This window comes from Xyrauchen texanus, chromosome 49 (genome assembly GCF_025860055.1).
Source record: "Xyrauchen texanus isolate HMW12.3.18 chromosome 49, RBS_HiC_50CHRs, whole genome shotgun sequence".
Lineage (NCBI taxonomy): Eukaryota > Metazoa > Chordata > Actinopteri > Cypriniformes > Catostomidae > Xyrauchen > Xyrauchen texanus.
The window spans coordinates 16179454-16187857 of NC_068324.1; the positions used below are offsets into that span (position 1 = coordinate 16179454).

Genomic DNA, 8404 nt, shown 5'->3' on the forward strand with positions numbered 1-8404 from the left:
TATAGCTGCTCAATGTAACAGTGTCTGTCTGTTGCAATACTTGCCTCGTCATTTTTCACACTGGTGTCATTCAAAGTTCGTCCCTGAAGAAAATGATCTCCACTCCTGTTTATTCATCTGATAAAGAGAGACACTGTTATGTGCCAATTTCTACATAGCTAGAAACCGCAAAAAGCCTTGGGTTGAGCTAATACAAGATATGAATTGGGGCAAGAAATGTTTATTGTGAATTTTAGTGATTCATTCAACATTAGCATCTTTTTGAAAAGCCATTTTATGATTTTATGGAATTTTATGATTTTACATTAGGCCTTGCATTACAGTGATTCTACCATGGTAAAGGAGTGTTATTAGGAATTATTACTGCTTTAATCTGCCTCTAAAGGCTGCATGCAATCTCAGTTAAATGTACAGAGACATCTTGAACTGTGCAGAAATATGTACAAAACCCCCATGTTAGGATTCCAGCCCATTATGTTATGTCTAAGGCTGGATCCAGGCCTAGACCCAAAGAAAAGACTAGATTATTTTTCTAAGCCTAGAGGAATCTCAATCTTTTACCTTTAGGCACCAGCTGCTGTCATTCATATTATGAGCCTTCATAAAGCAATAGTTTATTCAAATAAGAAATATCATTTACTCACCCTTATGAAACCTGATGCTCTTTTCCAAGCAATATAAGATTTTCAATGAATAGCGACTTATATTCAGTCTTTTCCTCGCATAACCCTAACATATTTCTTCAGAAAGCTTAGGATATAGAGCAGCTCAGACAATCTGCTAAACTCTTCCATTGGCGTTTCACAGTAGGAAGTGTTTTATAAATTTTGGAACAACCCCTTCAGTCTAGTGTGATGTTAGACTCTGTATGAAGCTTATTGTACTATACAAAAACTTCACTTAAGAAGTTTGGCTAAAGTATCTACAGAAAAGAAGCAAGGTTGTGTCCATTTCCTCTTTCTCTACTGATGGTGAAATCCAAGTCCCCGTATACCCTCACCAAGCTAACAAAAATGTGGTCGCATTCTTTTGCAGCCCTTGCAAAGTTGAAATACTGGTAGCTATGGAAACTCTGGCTACAAACAGTGAGTCATGAGAGAGGCATCCTGGGTGTTTGCAGGAAGTTCTCTTTTGTGATGACTTCTAATGAAACTAACACTCAAAGACAAATATGGGTACTTTAGAAATCCAAAAGATATTTATATAGTCGGTATAGTCTGTTGCTGGTAAATATCATGGGTCTTTAAAGGAGAAGTGTGTAATTTCTGCATCAACACACAATTAACAATGTATTGATGGTGCCACAAAGCCACACTATTTACACTTTTCAAGAAAATAATCCTACTATTTCATACTTACTGTTTTTCTGCATATTAAACTGAGATTTAATCTTTCCTGATGGTATCATGTAAAGTAAAAAGCCCTTATACTGTATTTCAATGTTTAATTTAACAACATGAGGGTGAGTAAATTATGATAACATTTTCATTTTTTAGTGGACCATCCCTTTAAACTGCCTCTATAATCCACAAACAGATTCAGTCATTATAAAAGTCCTTACCTTTCATGACAGTTTATCTAAATGACTAAAATAAAGAAAATAGATGTTAGGCAGACATAAAAAAAATCCAGGTCTCTTACTTATGAAAGACACAGTACAGGAGTGCAGAATTTTCTCGGCCCACAGCAGCCAGGCCTCTGTGTGGGTCAGAATCTTGGCTCCGTAGCACAGCTGATATTCCAGCTTGGTTAAGACATGCACTGGAATGGCCTTGATGAAAACAGATTCAAGGATCATTAACTCACACAGCAGTTATGAGTCACTGTGCTGTTAAAACAGAGATGTAGGCGGTTATTTATGTGACCAGAAGCCGATCTCAAGTAAAATGAAGATTTTACCGCCTTGTGCTTTCTTGTTTCAAGAAATTCTGCCCTGTGATTGTGTTGCACAGACTGGAAAGAGTCTGTTAATACACCGATAAGACTTAAAAGCAGTAGATACCGCTCTGAACAGGAAAGTAGAGTTTTTAAAGAAAGGTAGTTGGGGGGACGGGACACAAATATAAACTAAAGAGATAGGTGACAGACAGACAGATAGATAGCAGACAGACAGACAGGTTTAGAAATGTAAGACGTTTAAAAGGTCTGAATTTACAGACATGCTCTGGCACACAGAGTGAAGGAAATGCTTAATGCATTCCTGGCAGGAATTTGAGAGAAAAAGTATTTATATATATAAAATTATTATTTTGTTTCTCTCAAATTCCTCCCAGGAATGCATTAAGCATTTCCTTAATTGGCCAGAAGCCTTACCTAAATTATTCTAGAACTATATTCTATTAATATATTTGGTTTAAACCTTTTGGTTGTATTGTTCTTCATTTCTTTATCCAGTACACCACCTTCTTCTTTCGCTGTTGGGTTAACCATAGCCGATTACTTTATAGGCCTGAAATCTTAAGGTTTGCAACTGAATGTACTCTAAAATGAGAATATAATATTTTGCCCAGCTCACACTGCAACTTTGCAATGTAAAACTTTGTAAAATGGGACTCCCAATGTAGGAAAATAGAAGAGAAAAGTGACAGACAGAGATGACAAATATAAACTAGATAGGTAAATATCTAGCTAGCTTACATAAACTAAGACAGAGACAGACAGACAGATAGGTGACTGACAGACAGACAGATAAATAGATAGATAGATAGAAAAAGGATAGACAGACAGACAGTCTTAAAGCAGTTTAAAAGCCTTGTGTGGGTTTGTTTACATTTGAATTTTTGAAAGTTGGTGTTTGAATTAACGAGCATTCCGCTGGTCCATTTCAACATTACGTCAAATGTAAGATTTTTCATAGTCTGCTGTGCAAAAACCATTATTCCAGAATAGTCTGAAAATCTGTGCCAAAGCTCTAAGGAGTTAGTGTTACAAATGTTGGTCTTGGTTTAGAGATTTAGAAATAACCCTCAACAAAGTTGAGAAAAAAATAACAGTATGCTGGCTTTGTCAAGCCAACATAAAAAAAGAGAGTGATTACACAGGAGCTGATGTGTCTGACAAGCCCTCAACTTTAAAAGCAGACCCTTGGGCGTATCCCTCAACCAGAGCCAAAACAAATATTCAGTACACTTACAGCATAGACAAACATCATGGGTCCACCTCATCTGAGGTCCTTCTCTATTGTGTCTCGGGTGGGTGTGTGCACACTGCTGAACACATAGAGTTTGTACAGAACGCTGCCCTCTGCTGGAGTATCACAGTCTAATTAATCTTCTGCACTTGCCTCCTTTAGAAGACCTGCAAGTGAAACAGACACAGATTTTGGATTCCTTCCCATAAAGCCATCTTTACAATGTAAATGCAGCACAAAAGCCATATCTGAAGTGAAATACATGCTATAAAAAAAGATTATTTATGTAGCATTCGCATAGATTTTACATGACACTAATTGTCTTTCATTTTCACAGAACCAAAGCCACATCAGAGCCACCACTGATAACAGACAGCAATGAAGGTAGAGCTAAAGGTCAACGGATAGTGGATTTTGCAGATTCTGATAACTAAGGTGATGGAAAGGCTGATAACAGATTTATTTCACCTCTAAAGGCCACTATTACTCTGCAGCACCAAACTGTTCTAACTGTAGATCCTCCAACACTGGCCAAAGAGGAACACTGAAGAATAATAATAACCAAAAAGCAACTATCAGCACTGATGAATTGGTAAAACCGATATAACGGTCTACTTCTAGTCAGAATCGCATTATTTAACAATGTATTTTAAAGGGGAATTGTATCTTTACACAAATTTGGAGGTGGCCTGAAGATGCTTTAATTATATTACCAGAAGAGATGACCAAGCAAATCAATGCTTTGAAAACCTTACTTAAATGCTTATGAATAGAAATCTGAGTAATCTTTGATTATGAGTGAGTGGTTGCAAGCACAGGAACGGGGGTCAACATTGTGCCATCCTCACCCTGACCCTCTCTGGACTCTAGGTATGAAGTGACGCCAGGTTTGACCAGCGAGTGTGTTCGGTATTCTGGAGGTCTGTCTTCTGTGACCTGCATTTTCAGTGGTTCTTGCTCGGAGTGTATTTCAACATGGCAGCCTGTATTCGCAAAAATCTGCCCTAGCTGATCACACTCCCCAGAAATCCTCTGCCTTTTGACACCCTTCTTTGTTTCTTTGCCCAAAGGGTTTGATGTGTCTGGGTCTAGTACTTAGGGTGAAGACACTTCTGGACATGGTTCAATCATCTGGTTTGGGGTCTCGACGGGGTGCCAATATGATCTATACCAGTCGGTCATCATCAGAATCCGAATTATGATCCAACTTGTCTTCATCACTCTTCTTGGTCACTTGGCAGGGGGGCATTGAACAGTGGGCAGCACTTCCATCTTCTCTTCTAAACGTTTCTTCACACGTTCTTCTTTGGAAACAGAACTTTTATCGAGCACACCATTTTCTCCATCAGTCAAAGACAAGTCGGACTCTTCATGGATTTCAGCCGCTGTAGAATCAAGGAGTTCTGCAGGATTTTCTTTAGAAGTTGAGATTGTCTTTGGTTTGGTTGGATCTAGAGAGTTTGTTCATTTCTTGGGGCTTGAAGTATGTTGAAAAGAAGCTTCAGCTGCATTTGTAAAGGCTGTTTTTGGTTCATCCTGTTCCTTCATCTTCTTACTGGGCTTGCAGGACTCCCCAAATGATTCCAGGTCTGCAAAATCTGCCTCAAAATCCATGCCAGCATCATCAAATTCAACAATATTTCTGGAGCTTTTCTCCCGGGCAAAGCAAATTAAACATCAATGTTGGCTGTAATACAATTATAGTTATTAGTTACTGTAATCAAATTATTTTTAAGTCTGAAAAAGTAGTGTAATGTGTTACATTTTAAATTCTTGCAATCAGATTACATTTACTGAATTCCCATTAAAGTAATTATCTTTAAGCACATTGCTTATGCATATTTCTAAAATAATATCTATAATACATTTAACATATGAATCCACATGTTCATAGGTACATCTGTTTGCATTTCTATGACAGCTGAAGGGTGTGCAACAATGAAAAAGGAGGGAATATACACATTATTCTGAATTTGAGTGAAAAAACAAAAACATTAAAAAGAAATTTAAAAGCTAAATAATCAGTAATGTGATTACTTTTTCGACGAAGTAATCAGAAAATCTGATTACCATTTTAAAAGCAGTATTTAGTCATTTTAGGTGGATTACTTATTTTGAGCAACATTCCCAACACTGTAAAGTATAACTTATAATTTATACATATAAAGTATTATATCTTAAATATTCCACTCACTGTTAGATACATTTTCATTTCTTTAATAGATGCATTCCTTAAAAAGTCCCTTGGTAACCAAAGTTTTATGCCAAAATACCATAACTGCAACTATTGTCCTATAAACCAATTTTAAATGAATATGGCATCTCCTTCACATCTGAAAGTGAAAGTGGAGATTGAGCATAAAAAATGACTTAAATTGTTAAAAACAAATTCAGTTTTTCACTCACACCTATTATATCACTTCTGAAGATATGTATTACTTCTATATTCCCTTTATTTGATTTTTAGAGCTACAAAGGTCAGATCACCATTCACTTGAATTGTGAGGACCTACAGAGCTTAGATATTTTTCAAAGAAATCTTTGTTTGTGTTCTGCTAAAGAAATCCATACACATCTGGCATGGCATGAGGGTGAGTAAATGATAAGAGAATTTAACATTTTGGGTAGGGAACTTTCCCTTTAATGAGCTCATCTTACCTCAGGTGGTGGGTCAATTTCATTAGAGAGGTCATCTGTAGTGAGAAAAAATACTGGGCGAGAGACTGTCCTCTTGAGTGCCAGTTTCACACTCTCTTCATGAAACAGCAGACTTCTCTTTATCCAGATCATCTCTGGCTTCAGCAGAAGAGGATCAATTTCAGTCTTACTCTGACTGTTGCCTATTAAAAAACACAGTATTTACTGTGAGGGACTATTCTTGTTTATAATATTCTGTAATGACTTAAAATAAAGCAGTCTCTGAAAAAACACCAAGTTGTCTTGTTTACAACAGTGTGCTGCAGTGTAAGATTTGACATCAGACAACTGTGAAGTGTTAAAGTTCACGCATTATCCTCTATTAAAATTTGGTGGTGATGTCCATGTAATAAAATGACCTAAACATCAATGGCTATGGATGGGGCTAATGCAAATTTTGGTGGTATTCAAAATGTAAAAGAACAGCGCAACTGGCTTCAGACCACAAACATCATGGTTAATACTGACACTTGGTGAGCTCTCACCTCTGGTAGGATTCATTTTGACACAAACAGGCAGCTGAACATGCTTCACTGAACTCTGAGTCATTGTTTATGAGCTGGAGAAAGGCCTCTCTGGATAAACACACATGTGGCTCGTATATAGCACTGAGATTGTCTGCATTACAGTCAGTGCTAATAGCCTGGAAACAAATAAGAAAGCTCAAAATTCAGACTCAAGAGCTCTGCTTTACCTAATTTGGAATTTATTTTCAGTTCTTCTAGTCTGTTGTCATGGAGTATTAACAGTAATTCAAACTGAGTGTGACAGTGCTCTCTAGTGGTTCAATGTATTCATAGCTTTAGTTGCAGGATTGATTTAACAGAATGCTAGACTGCATAATAAACAATCACATAGTCACAGATACTTAAAGCGTATAAACAGCTAGCTGGTGGAAGTTATTAGCTGGTGGAATAACAGATGAAACTATCTCATAGTCAACAGCAAGCTTGGTGTTTTCAGCCATCAGTTGTTTTCTCTATTATGTCTATTTTACCCTGAGAAGAAAGCACAGTTAAGATAGATAAGATAAACAACTATATATCATATATAACACATTTAAGGGGGAAACCATGAAAGATACAAATATATCTACCATTGCAAGAAGTGCATATATAACTACATTGCATTTCCTCCAGCCAAGCCAGTAATTTCTGTGAAATATTCCTGTTTGGGAAAATGTACAAAAATATCACAAAATTACCTAAAAATAAACCAAACAAAACACAAAAAAGAAACAAAAAAAAAAATAATCAAAAAAGTTAAAGTTCATAATGTTTTTAGTTCAGACAGATTATTTTCATAGTTAAATAAATAAATAAATAAATAAATACAACAATACCTCAGAGTAGCGAGTGCCACCCGAGGGCATATAGTTGTACCCATCAGCACATGCTCTAGAAACATCATGAACGTACTTCATAAATTGTCCCACCTCATTCTTCAAACGCTCCAGCATATTCTGATGTGCTGCAATGAGAGAAAGCTTTAACTATATGAAAACTGCCTTATATAGTCTTGAGCAGGCTGAGATATGCCCTTCGGTCATATGCATTAAGGGTGGAAAAGAAGGGGTAGGGCACTATTGGCTCAGGGAAAGGCTTACTCGTATTAGTCTTCACAGGGTTGGGTTTAACATCAGTTTGAGATGGTTTGCTCTTAGATATGGGCTCAACTGATTCATGGCTGAGCTCTGAATCTGCTTTCTCACTCTTGACAGTCTTTGGTTCTGATGAGGGTCCATCTGGCCTTTTCTCACTTGTCTCCTCACTGTTTACATCAGGGCTTTGAAGGAAATTATCACAAATAATACAATAATATATGATCATGTTAAGGCAATTAAAAAATTCCAATGTTAATACTCATGCTAATGTTTGTAGATCTACATCACATTAGGGCAGGGTCACTGTATTCTGGCAAACTGTTGCAGATTCACACTAAATCTATAAGGTGGCATGTCAGGAACCTTACTTCACCTAATTAAAACTACAGCAAATAAGGGATCCGTTTAGATTTTTCAACAAATAACATTGTAATAATGGATCTGTCTCACTGCGGTACAAATACCATTATTATGATTACTGGTTATTATACGGAAACTATGATACATTTGGGCACTGAGCAAGCAGTGTTTCTCCAAGTCACTTACCTTTGTAAAAAAGCATACTGTTCCTTAATGGTGAGTGCAAAAGTGAATTTGTCAAACACATCAACAGGATTGTGACAGGAGCATCATCCCTGATGACTATTATAACAGTATAGACACAACTTGTCCAGAGCAAGCTGAAATAGGCCTATTCCTTTAAAAGTTATAACTTTATCAAAGTGTTATGAGCTCTGTTTTCTAACCTGTCATGTTGCACACATACAACTATATTAATATTTAAAAATAAAACGCGTTTGCTTACAGAATTGTGTCTTCGCCTACCATTTTAACGCCATGGCGGCAGATTTTTAAAAAGTGTTATGTTATATTTTACGATGTGCAGTCTCGGGATTCACTCAGACCTCTCTCGCACGTTAACGTACCTTTATAACAACAACAACAAAGCGTAAATACGAATCATCTTCTTATTA

General features: G+C 36.7%; 1 long non-coding RNA gene across 3 annotated transcripts; it reads right to left on the bottom strand.

Moving 5' to 3' along the window:
- Nucleotides 1-42: 42 nt before the first annotated feature.
- On the bottom strand, nt 43-8404 carry LOC127640204 (uncharacterized). 3 transcript variants are annotated; one of them, XR_007970080.1, is made up of 9 exons: nt 8357-8404; nt 7434-7612; nt 7170-7297; nt 6924-6994; nt 6313-6825; nt 5789-5970; nt 3134-3297; nt 1642-1771; nt 43-117 (listed from the first exon to the last, which is right to left on the bottom strand). It is a non-coding gene; the product is annotated as an uncharacterized LOC127640204 (long non-coding RNA). The 3 variants fall into 3 exon arrangements; XR_007970079.1 differs by having other exon boundaries at nt 8236-8404; XR_007970078.1 differs by having other exon boundaries at nt 7977-8404.